This window comes from Juglans microcarpa x Juglans regia, chromosome 4S (genome assembly GCF_004785595.1).
Source record: "Juglans microcarpa x Juglans regia isolate MS1-56 chromosome 4S, Jm3101_v1.0, whole genome shotgun sequence".
NCBI classification, from domain to species: domain Eukaryota; kingdom Viridiplantae; phylum Streptophyta; class Magnoliopsida; order Fagales; family Juglandaceae; genus Juglans; species Juglans microcarpa x Juglans regia.
Genome location: NC_054601.1, coordinates 19436588 through 19447114, shown reverse-complemented (window position 1 = coordinate 19447114; position 10527 = coordinate 19436588). Strand labels below are relative to the sequence as shown.

Here is a 10527-nt window from a genome sequence, read left to right as displayed (position 1 = left end):
TTGTAATATTGATTTTATCTTTTTCCCACTTGATCTCTTCAAATTTAGATAAGAACATGAGGAGATCACTTTTCATCTATCTATTCTTAAATAAACACCGTTTGTGAATTTACTAAATATATTTAATAAAAATTTAAATATTAAATGACATATCCATATAAACAAAAGTAAATAGTATAAGATCCACAAACTACTTAGAAAAATATATTGTCAAACATTATAGTTAAATGTATTTTTAATAATAGAGCTTTGGACCAAAAATGTGCTATATACTACATTTTCATTTCATTTTTATTTTATTGTGCTAATATAACATTAGATGAACTCTTACTTTTGAAAGTAACAAAGTCAATAGTTGAGAGATAGAATAATTTTTTTCATCAGTTACTATTTACTATCCCACATCTCACGCCTTATGTAAAAAAAAACTGTCAGATGTGAAGTGTGAGAGTAAATAGTGATTGATGTATAATAAAACCTTGATAGATAATATCATATCAGCACAATCAGATACGAGGCAAATGAGAGTTTAGTATATAGTATCTTTCTTTGATAAAATAATTATATTATATATTATATTTTCATTTTGGTAATTATTATGCAACATTTATTAATTATTGTTATATGGGAAAATATATTTACAATTATGAATTATGCAACCGTCGCGTAATCGCTTTGTAAAAAGTGAATAAAATATAGAATTCACATAAAAAAATTTAATTTTTTAATAATATATTTTACTCTTTTAAAAATAATTACGTGACATTTACGTATTATATAATTTTACGTAAAATTGCTCTTGTTATATAACATTTTCCATATTAGCAAAAAAGTTATGACACACCTAGGGACAAAAAAGTTCTAAGTTTCTATTAGTTTGAAAAATATTAATTGCACTAAATTAAGGCCTTGCACAATTAAAATGCAACAATGGAAGATGACATAATTAAAATTAATTGTAAAGTTGTAAAAAAAAAAAAAAAAAATCTGTGTACTCTCATTCTCTCTCTCCTTTCCAAACTCATTTTGACCAATCATTTCTCTCTCTCTCATCTATTTCTGTTTCTGTATTTTCTTTTGCTTTTTATATCTTTCTTTTTGCTCTCACTCATTTATTTTTTATTTTTTTAATTTTCAGTGTAATGTCTCCCTCCATCTCGCTTTTAGTTTGTCAGTTTGTGTCTGAACGAGAATGGCGAAAGACCCACTGCAACTTCCTCCTCCGCTCCTTCTACTTCTTCTTCTTCCTCTGCTGCTGCTGCTACTACTTCTGCAACTGTCGTTTTGTTGAAGTTCCTCTGCCATTGTCCATATTCGCGTTCTTCTTTAGTTTGTCTTCTCCACTCACATTGTGATCTTTCCAATCCCCTCTATCTTCCACGTTCAGGTTCTTCTTCTCTCATTTTTAAGTATCACTCCGAGTTCCACTTTGCTAATTTTCTTTGTCTCTGTATCTATGTATGTATTGGATGCATTTTTTGCTCTCTCTCTTGTTTTTTTAATGTGCAACGGTGTTTTTATGCCGAGAAATTATAATAAGGGAACATAAATTAAATTATCAAGTTTTCATGTTACGACTATTTGGCTTACTGGTTTGAGTATTTAGTTCAAATTCATAGTTTACGATCTTAAAAACAAACGAAGAAAATGTACATTCTGTCTACATTGAGTGCTTTGAACCAAATCTATTGCCTTCTTATCATAAAAATCTGCTCTATATTCTTTTTTTGGGTTCAATATTAAGTTGGTCTTTCAAGGGTCTCTTTAGTTACGTATTCATTGAAGTGAGAAGCGTCTGTGTTATTAGTTGTTTTTTTTTTTTTGGGTAAATTAGTGGTTGTTTGTTTCCCAAGAAAAAAAAAAAAAAAAGAATTTTACTTTGCAAGCATATGCAATTCTTGAGTAAGTTGGCAGATAGTGTAGCTTTTCCTTTGTTGATATTTGCTGCAATCACTTTCATTCTTCATTACATTTGAAGAATCAAACTTTTGAAGCATAATTCATGATTTTGTGAACATCTATGGGAATTGAAGTATCAAAGTATATGCCCAGAAGAGGGCGATAAAGAGCCAAATCAATCGGATGGAGCAATACGACATTCTAGAGCAAATCGGGAAAGGAGCTTTTGGTTCTGCTCTTCTTGTGAGGCATAAGCATGAAAAGAAGAAGTGAGGATGAAAATTCCTTCTCTCTCTCTCTCTCTCTCTCTCTCTCTGTTGTTTTGTTTTAATGTCATTGAGCACTATTTAATGTATGATATCACAATGAATTAGTTCACGAGTGTGCTTTTCCTTCTAATTTTGATTTGTTTTGCTACTATATTAAGGTATGTGCTGAAAAAGATTCGTCTTGCCCGCCAGACTGCTAGATCTCGTAGATCTGCACACCAAGAGGTTGATACTCTTTTTTTCTGTCTTTATAAATAAACAGAATCTCGTGATGGCATAATCAATTTCCATTTACATTCTCTTTCTGAATATGTTTTGTGCCACATTAATTCTGGTTATTTTTACATACATTTTATTTTTATCCTAGGTTCTTGAGGATTCCAACACTAGACTTTATCAGAAGCAAAAACTACTGGAAAAAATAAACAAAAGAGAAAACTTAAGGAAGTTGATTGTGGTGTATGTATAAACTGATAAAAAAAACATTGTAAGAAATGGTGAACATCCTCATATCAAGATTTTAAAACATGTTAACAGCTGTTGCATATGAGGAAGTATCTGAACATAAGATTCATGCTTTAAACAATTTATAGTTGCAGTACATATTAGGAACCAAATTCTGGACCAGATTGTGGAGAAGGGATTTTGGCTGGTTGGACTACAATTGAATCTCTGATGCTAATTATTCTGGATGTATATTTTAGATTATACAGGACTGACCCATTTTCTGGTTTTGTAGATGGAGCTTATTTCTAAATTACGAAATCCATTTATTGTGGAGTACAAGGATTCTTGGGTGGAGAAGGTGTGTTGTGCTTGTAATTATCTATTATGTATCTGTACTCATGCAGTGGTGGTACCCTTTTCCAATTTTCTGCTGCTTCATTGACTGGATGACTGAGTGAGCAATTGTTTTTCGTATGTTCTTGTTTTTCTTTTTCTCCCAACGCCAAAATGTTTCAGAGACTCTTGTTCATGCTAGTTAACTAATTTTCATTCAAAATTATCAATATATGTAAAATGTACCAAATATTATGACCTTTGATAAATACATCTTAATTCTTGAACTTTAGTATTCACTGGCCTAGTCATCTCAGGCAACAATGGATATTTTCGAATTACAAGTTCGTAAAGATACTTTTCGAAATTGTAAAATACCTGCTATGATGAGTAAATATGAAACTTGTCTTGTAAAGTTTAATATAGACTAAAACTTTCGTTTGTTTACAGATAGCTAACAAAAGATAATGGGTGCAATTCTTGTAATTAATTGTTTGGTTTCTTTTTCTTGTTGATGCTTTTTCGACCCTGACTGGAGTCAGTCCATAGATAACAGAGTTGAATTGAGTCAGCAATGTGAATCATTCCGTGAGTTTGATTCAAAATCAATAGTCATCTTTGGATTATATTGGACATACTCTAATTAAGAAATTTTGTCAATATTTTTTATGGGCATGGCTGCATCTTTGATGGGTAGTTTCAAGTTGGCAGTTAACACAGTTGAGCCCACAAAGAGTTCTTTATTATTGTATGTACATTTTTTCCCCCATGGGTAAACTACCTCATTCAAGATCAATTATTTTTGTTTGTTTATAACTTTGCCTGTGACATAGCAGTTTATTCTGTTTTGCTTATCCAATACGGAAACCTAACTAATATTCTGTAGCCTTTCATTGTGTCATATTGATGGAATTCTTTTCCTCTCAGGGTTGCTATGTGTGCATTATTATTGGTTATTGTGAAGGAGGTGACATGTGAGTGCTCTTTCTTTCCTGTTGAATCAAAACTTGAGAAATGATGGCTTTTGCTGTCTTAAAGCCTTGGATAACCTCAAACCATCCATGCTACTTTTTATGTGTGGTACAGGGCAGGAGCTATAAAAAAAGCCAATGGCCTTCTTTTCCCTGAAGAGGTTTTTATTCATTTTTTTTTTTTGTGTATCGGTTTTCTCCTTATGCTGCAAAAACTGATTTGAATTTTACATTCATTGAGTATTCAACTATCATGCGCTTAATTATTTATTCTCCTGAGAGTGTTAACATCTGATTACTAAAGATCTACTTTTAGCAGATGCTCTGTAAGTGGCTAGTTCAACTCCTAATGGCACTCGACTACTTGCACATGAATCATATTCTTCATCGTGATGTGAAGGTTAGTGGTTTTTCTATCTCCATCCATTTCTCTGAAGTTATATTGTTCTAATAGTGTTCTATGATTCCATCAGTGTTCAAATATATTCTTGACAAAAGATAAAGACATACGTCTTGGTAAGTGATCTTACAATTTCTGTAGTTCTCCCAAAGGGGATCACATGCTTGCTAACAAGAATTAATGATGGGGCAGGTGACTTTGGACTTGCCAAAATGTTGACCTCAGATGATCTTGCTTCCTCTGTAAGCAGTGTGATCCATACATCAATAAATTTATGCATGATTTATTATAATGCAATTATTACCTTGTAATTCAGGTTGTGGGAACTCCAACCTATATGTGTCCTGAGCTCCTTGCTGATATACCTTATGGTTCAAAATCAGATATCTGGTCTCTGGGTAAGCATTGTGTGCGTGTTTGTGCAAGCTTAGCCTGGATTAATTCTGTAGTTCTTTAGCTGAATGTGTTTGTGAATCTTGAAATTCTGTCATCCAGGATGCTGTATATATGAAATGACATCTCATAAGCCCGCATTCAAAGCATTTGTAAGTATTTTGACCCTATTGTTTCATTTTCAAGTGTGTTTCTTGGAAAAACTTGACCAAGGGCCTCAGGGTCTCAGGGTCTCAGGGTCACAGATTATAATTTGGTAACAGTGTACACAATTAGACCATTCTGATACTTCATAATTTCACCAGCATACAAATGACTTTTGAAACTCTTAGATTCTAATAATCTAATTATAGTTGGCCTACAAAAAATAGCCATATTTAATATAATGAATGTTCAAATACATGCATATGCACACACACTTACCTTCTACATAATTTAAATTTAGAGAAGTACAAGACAGTGGCTTAGCTTAGTTTTTGTATAAGGTTAAAATAATTTCATTGCGAGTCGAATGGGTCTGGTGTTTTTATAAGAAGACTATACAGAACCTTCATGTAAAAGATACTTTCTTAACATCAAGTGTTTTGGAATTAGATAAAATGATAACCAGAGGAAAGTCTCACAATTACGAACTTTTTTGCATTTTGCATTTTGCACTTCCAACTACATCAACTAATTTGTTAGTACTGCACGTTAAAATTGATCATTCACTGTCAGTTTAAGCTTTTGGATTTTTGCTTTAGCTTGGAATTGTTGTCATGAACTTATTTTGAGATTTTAAATATTTTTATTTTCTTGTATTGCATTGTTATGTTGCTTCCGCCCTCCCAGTGCTTGTGTTCATATTGTTTGGATTTGGACTGGCAAGTACACTAGGAATTAACAAATGTGGAAAATCTGGCTGATGATTTTTTATCTCTAAGAAATGATAAATGCTTTACTGTACCCTTGTTTTTATCTGTTAGTTTGTTTTGCATGGTTAATGCTGCAAAGCTTCCCAGAAAATTCTTTACTTATAGGCTTTCTCCTGCATGTCCAGTGATTGGTGTATGTTATATGTCAGTATCTTTTAGTTACCAGTTAGGCTGCTGCCTAGTGGTCAAATGGTAAGCTTAGCATGAACTATAGACTCTTATATCCTGGGTTCGATTCTGCTCTATTATTTGCCCAGGATTACCCGTTACACAGTTTTGGTAGGTGGGGTCATGTATCTGGGGTTTACTTGTGGGTCCGAGGGGCTCTGCCTTGATGAGGTTCCAGGTTCCACTTCCTACAACAAGATTTTATTGTTGAAGTTACTTTACTTTCTTTATCTTGTGCAGGATATTCAAGCACTGATCAACAAAATTAATAGGTCTGTTGTGGCTCCGCTTCCAACAAAATATTCTGGCACATTGTAAGTCTTACCTGCATTGGTGGTTAAAGTAAAGGTATTATTTTTACGAAGGCTAGTTCCTAAAGCCATCCAAGACAGACATTTGGCAGTGAGGTAGATTAACTGGAAGAGATGGAACAATGGATGGATTGTTGGATAGTTGGAGTGTGCTTAGTTTGTTCCTAGATTTCACTTGTAAACCTGAAACACATTCTATTTGTATACTTATCTTAGTTTCTTGTTGGTGAATTTTGTTGACCTAACCATATTGCTTTTTTCTGATTTCAGTCGAGGCATTGTTAAAAGCATGTTGCGGAAAAACCCAGAACTTAGGCTAAGTGTATGTATTACTCTTCTCTAACCTGCTGTTTAGAGAAATATATGTGAACAGCATCTACGAAAGTATATATGCCAACTGACCCGCTTTTTAGATAATTTGCAAAGTTAATCACAATGGATTTGCTCATTCTGCCATTTTTTTTTCCAAATCATCTATCCTATATTTAAAATGTGCCGGTAAAATGTGGCACATATTTGTGGATGGACACCGCTTTATATGCCTATATGTAAACTGGTCAGTCACCATTTAGGTTTTGGAGGACAATTCATGGAAATTTTCATTAAACACTGCTGGCTCATAGACATTGCCCTGCTGTAATGGTATGCACCATGACAACACTTGTACTTGGGCTATTGCCTATCCTTATGATCAATAAAATCTTGTTTACCGAGGAAAAAAATAGCAATTGTAGTCTGAAAATGTGATGCTCTCAATGGGGGCAATTTGTGGGCAGCAGGATGTTGGTACTCTTGGCATATCAGGATGTAGTGGTAATGAATAATTTTTCTCCATGTAGTAAGCATATTTTCAGTCCTTTTGCTTTCCAAAAGGTGTGAAGATCCTAAAATAAATATTTGTACATTCGAGAATTAGAAAATTAACTACCAATATGCCATACTGAATTTAAGATAGTTTATCTGAATCGTGGATGCATTTTGTCTTCTTTTAATGGGTGAAAGCTACCTTATATTTGCTCTTTGAGACAGCCTCATGCTTTCAGAATGCTAAGACTTTATTGTTTGGATAGCATTCTTGAACTATCATATGACAATAGAAAGGTAACAAAATCAAACATAGTTGTTTACAATACTGGACTTCTAGCTGTTCCACTTCGCCTCCATCTGCTGACCTGCCATTAAGAAATTTATTGGAATTACATGTTCTTGCTCAGTGATTTCCCATGATATTTGTCTGGTTGTTATAACATTTCAACCTCTTTCCCCTTTCTATGTTCATATATGCCATGTAAGGTGTGAGTATTACAAAAAAATTTCTGTAAGAATATGTGAGATGCATGATTCTTTTCCCGATGGCATGTTGACAGAGGTGGGGCATGTGCCACTATTTGTTACTTCAGGAGGGTTTCTGTTCCAAAAATAAAGTACATGGTGATATGTGACAGCAGTTGAAAATTTTTGGGTTCTGTATCTAAATTTTCTAAGAATGAAAATAAGCTCTTGAAAGCAAAATTTCATATCTTCTCATGACACCTTGTTTATTATCAGCCGCACGCCTTCATAAGAAAGAATCAACATCTAAATTCTTACAAATAATCTGCTTAGAGTACCGCTGCTACCATTGGACTTGTAATATCCACTATAAACACAACACTGACCACCATCACCACCAGTTATAGGACTGTGCCTGTTAAAACAACAATGGACCTACTCCTTCACTCTTTGTTACTACTCTTTAAATAATATGTAACCAGGGCGGTGTCAGCATAATCAGCCTTTTGCCCATGCCCACTTTTATTAATACCGTCACCCTTAATTTCTATACACATTTTCTCTGTTCCTTAATACAATATCATTGATTGGCATTTGCTAAAATTGTTTCTGTTTTTGCTTCGCAGAAAGAGAAAGTATAAGTTTTAAAAAAGAAAATTAAAGTTACTTTTCGTGCAAGATAAGTATTTTGAGAAGAATATCGAAATAGTGCCATGAACTGTCCATGAAGCAGTTTTAGGAAGGATCTATAAATGGAGTCATGCATTCTGCCATAATCGCAATACTGTTGTGCTTGCAATGCGACCAACAATATTTGAGTTTTTTTGTGTGTATTCAGTTGCTTGAATGTATATCTTTTTAGTGGTCAGTGGCACTGAACGTCTGTAGTGAATCTACTGTGGCAGGCAGCAGAGCTGCTCGGGCATCCCCATCTTCAGCCTTATGTCCTAAAGGTTCAGCTCAAGATCAATAGCCCCAGACGCAGTAGTTTACCATTTTCCTGGCCTGAAACCACTTATATGAAGAAAACTAGATTTTCAGAGCCAAAGGATGTTCCTCTTGATATGTACAGGGAGAAGCGCTGTTCATTCAGCAATGATAGGGCCTTGAATCCAAGCATCTCTGGGGCTGATCAAGATTCTCTATGCTCTACACAAGAAATTCATGATACCCCAAGTTTTTTAAATCAAAGGTTGCAAGAGCCATCTGTTGGAGGCATCGATGAGGAGATTTCCATTTCTAAGACTATTGTTGCGAAAACTTCAGATATTGCAAAGTCTTCAAGACGTACTCCAGCGAAAGCTTCTCGTGCTTCTAAAAGAAGGGAATCGGTAAGATCTGATTGAGGTCTCTCTCTCTACACACACATGCATGTAATGATGCTTGAAATGCCAATAGTGGTTGACATGTGAGTTTATCCAGCTAAGAAGCTCAAGTTTGAGTATCATTCTCTGTGGGTGAATTTTGCATTGCATAATTGTTCGACGTTTGGATAGTAATTTGCTTGCCTTTGAGTTTTCAATTTCATTTTTGCAGTTTGCTATTTCACCCACTCCAAGAAAATCTGTCACTACAGCCCGAAGAGCTTCTTTGCCCATGTCAACAAGAGGTTCAGGTACTCATAAGTCCCCACGCAGGCCCAATATTGGTATTCTTCACTCTCTAAAATCTCCCGATGTTTCTGTCAATTCCCCTGGAATTGACAGAATAGCTGAATTCCCATTAGCCTCTTATGAAGACCCATTCTTCTTTATCGGTAAAACTATATCAACCTCGGCACAAGGTTCCTCTGGCTCCCCAGTCTACAATGATCAATCCATCACTAAAGACAAATGTACAGTCCAGAGCAATAGAGCTGCTGCCAAACCCAGTTTTCCTGATGCATGGCAGGGACTTCCTCACACCATGCTTGAAGCAGTTGGACAGGAAAGGAGTGATGAATGCTCTGATCAAAATGCAACTGCTGGGCATCAAGCCGAACGTCATCAGGCTCTCATCACCGCCAGTTTGACACATCCTCATTCCAGCGAAGAGCTGAAGCTTTGGAAGGGGTGCTTGAATTTAGTGCAAGGTTGCTGCAACAGGAAAGGTATGACGAGCTTGGGGTGCTGCTAAAGCCATTTGGTCCTGGGAAGGTCTCCCCCAGGGAAACTGCTATCTGGTTGACCAAGAGCTTCAAGGAGAATCCTTTGAAGCAGGAGGATCAATTAGCACCAATAAAGCTGCAGCCACATGTACCATAAATCTATCTGTAACAACTTAATATAGCCTGATCTATTGTTTTTGACATGTTCAGGCGCTAGGAGTTTAGGCAGAGATGCTGATATAGTAGATTTTTGTCAGATTTACTGTCATTTACATGACCTCCATGTTCTTCATGCATCAATTTTATGATTTTGATTGAGATGGGAATTTAGGTAACATCTCTTTCATGGATCTTTATTTAGCTTGACAAATGAGGTGATGAGATGAAAGTGTTGTTATATGTCACCTATCAAACCTTTACAACTCAGCCTGACCGAGTCAAACAATATTTTGTTCTTCTGATCAAGATTGATAGATGTAATTCATTAACATCAATATTCATAGATATGATCTGCATACAAACATAGCTGTCATATCTATGCAATTGATTCATAGGTGTATAGTATAGATATCTGCAATACTCATGATGCATGCCATGTTGTCACAAGTCGGCTGAGGATCAAGGTGGAGTTGTGTTCGAGATGAAGTCTGAAGCTTCAGAAGTCGGTTTGTGCGTTGGGCCGTGAAGTTAATGAGTGGCCAAGGCTATTCACAATTTCCTTCTCACTATCTTTCTCCTTGCTTCCCTCAGTTTTGGAGGAGCTCACCCTCGAAGCGAGGCGCATCCACTGTTTTAAATATCATATCGGTGACTGTTTCGGTCGAGACATTGAAACGAGATATTTTGATTCTGATACTATTTCAGAATAGTTTATATATGAATAAATTATATATAAATATATATATATAAATTATAAATAGTCTAGTTTAAATTGAGAGATAAAAAAATAAGCATGCAGTTTGAAGAAATGAAAAAAAAAGAGAAAAAAGTGAAGGCCGAAATATCGGCCAGTATGGGTCAAAATGGCCGAAATTCTAATTGGTATAAAACTATATCATTCTTTG

General features: G+C 35.1%; 1 pseudogene; it reads left to right on the top strand.

The window, feature by feature from the left end:
- The first annotated feature begins 1125 nt into the window (after nt 1–1125).
- On the top strand, nt 1126–10001 carry LOC121263270 (annotated as a pseudogene).
- Nucleotides 10002–10527: the final 526 nt, after the last annotated feature.